The sequence below is a fragment of the Tupaia chinensis genome, unplaced genomic scaffold (genome assembly GCF_000334495.1).
Source record: "Tupaia chinensis unplaced genomic scaffold, TupChi_1.0 Scaffold000249_2, whole genome shotgun sequence".
NCBI lineage: Eukaryota > Metazoa > Chordata > Mammalia > Scandentia > Tupaiidae > Tupaia > Tupaia belangeri.
This window is the reverse complement of record NW_006159729.1, coordinates 2,276,603-2,278,969: the sequence shown is the minus strand read 5'-3', so window position 1 is coordinate 2,278,969 and position 2,367 is coordinate 2,276,603.

Here is a 2,367-nt window from a genome sequence, read left to right as displayed (position 1 = left end):
ACTCCTGGGGGCAGGGCCACACTGCAATCCCTTCTCCTCCATTCTCCTCTTGGGATCTTGGGCACACACACACACACACACACACGGTGTGGCCATTTCCAGAGGATGATTTCTCACTTTCCTCTCTGTTTATTTTTTGTCCAGAGTGACCTATCCAGTGGTGATCATGGGGTATAGGAATCTCCCACAATTAGTGTACTGGAGTCTGTATGTCCTTTTAGATCTAGCAGTCTTTCTTTTATATATTTGGATGCCTTGGCATTAGGTGTGTAAGTATTTATGATTATTATATCTTCTTGATGAATGGCAGATGGCATGGTGGTTAAGGCACTGGACATTCCCACATGGCCGACCAGGGTTCGAGTCCTGAATCTGGTGGCTTGCTTTCTCACTTCTCTCTCTCACTTTCACCCTCTGTCTCTCTCTGGTCAAATTAAAAAAGAAATTAATGAATAAATAAAAAGTAAAATAAGCAATTATTTTTAAAAATTGACATAATAATTATACATATTTGTGGACTATAATGTGATTTTCAGTATAAGAATACAATGTGTGATGATTAAATCAGGCAGTTAGATTATCTATGATCTCAATCATTTGTCATAACTTTGTGCTGAGAACATTCAAAATCTTTTTTTTTGTATCCTTGAGATATACAGTAAATTGTTGTTAATTTTCTTCTCTCTTCTGTATTTTATAACACTAGAAATTATGCCTCTATTTGTAATTTTGTTTCCATTAATTTACATCCTCTGTTCACTTATTTTCTTCATCCATCCCGGCCTCTAGTGGTCATTTTTAATGTATCTTCTTTTTATTTTATTTTTTTTGAGGGTGAGAGGTTTTTCACTATAGGGCGTGTGTGCTCACCATACAGACAGAAAGAGACAGAGAGACAGAAAGCAAAAAATCACCCCCCAGGGGGGCGGCCACGCCGCAATCCCTTCTCCTTCATTCTCCTCTCAGGATCTTGGGCACACACGCACATGTGCCCGGCGTGAGTTTAAGCCACTGGGTCCAGGACTCGAACCACGATCGACTACATGAGAGTCCAGCGACATAGCCAATACACTAACCGCTGGTCCCAATGTATCTTCCTCTTTGAGATCATGTTTTTTTGTTACAATTGCCACAGGTGGTATTAAAGAAAGAAAAACTAGAAAAAAAAGAATGGAAATGAAGAAACTTAAAAGCTTCAGTCTTTCTGCTCATTGCTGCTACTTTAGTCTTTCCTCTGACCATGTCATGCACCAGCACTAAATATCTGTGAGAGTTGGGCAGCTGGGCAGCAGGCTCTGAGACGGGCTTCAGTGTTCAGGAGGGCTAGCAGGGACTGCCTGTAGGATCCTCACCACGGACAGGAGGAGAAGGGGCAGGGAGAGTTGCAGGAGGAGCCAGGATGAAGCACAGGTTCAACAGCAGCTTCGGGCCACAGGGAGAACTGGGTCTGGAAACACATGCATGTCTGGTGTGTTTGTCAAACTGCTAGAGTCAGGATTCGAACTAGAGTTGGCCCTGTGGGATTGGCCATCTATGTATGCATGGCACTTACCCACTGCACTGTGGGGCTGACCGAAGACTGTGTTTACAGCCGTGGCTGCCATCATGCCACATTACTCAGTGTGCTTCCATCTCTGTGATTCACTCACAATGACCCATTTTGCTAAAACTCTCTATTCAATCATTTTCTCATCTGAAAAGTCACTCTGTCCTTCCAAGTTCAGTTGACATGACTTTGCTGTCCAACCTCCTCCCTGACATCCCCAGCTTGAATTAGTCTCTCTTACTTTTTTCTCCTAAAATTTGGTACAAGTTACAAAGTTACACCGTTACTGTTGCTAGTGGAATTAAATAGGGGCTTTGTGTCTCCATGATCCAGTAAGTGCCGGTCAGTTTCAACTTTCATAATGTTATTGATATCCTATTCCCCCTGCTAGTCCAAAAGCTCCTGAGTGTGGTGACTTAACTTGACAGGCTCAGTAGGATCCAGCCCAATTCTGACTTTGGGAAGTCAGTGATTGGTAGTTTTATGAATCGCTAGATGTGCAAACATATGTTATCCAGTAATGTTTCACAAGACAGACTTCTCACCAGTTCTGCTACTGGCCTGGTTAAAAAATAACAAACCACGGGACCAGCAGTTAGCGTAATGGCTATGTTGCTAGACTCCCATGTAGTCGACCATGGTTCGCGTCCCAGACCCGGTGGCTTGAAACTCACACCAGGTGCGTGTGCGTGCGTGCCCAAGATCCCAAGAGACGAATGGAGGAGAAGGGATTACAAGGTGGCCATCCCCCCTGGGGGGTGATTTCTTGCTTTCTGTCTGTCTCTCTCTGTCTGTCTGGCGAGCGCACAAGCCCTATAGCA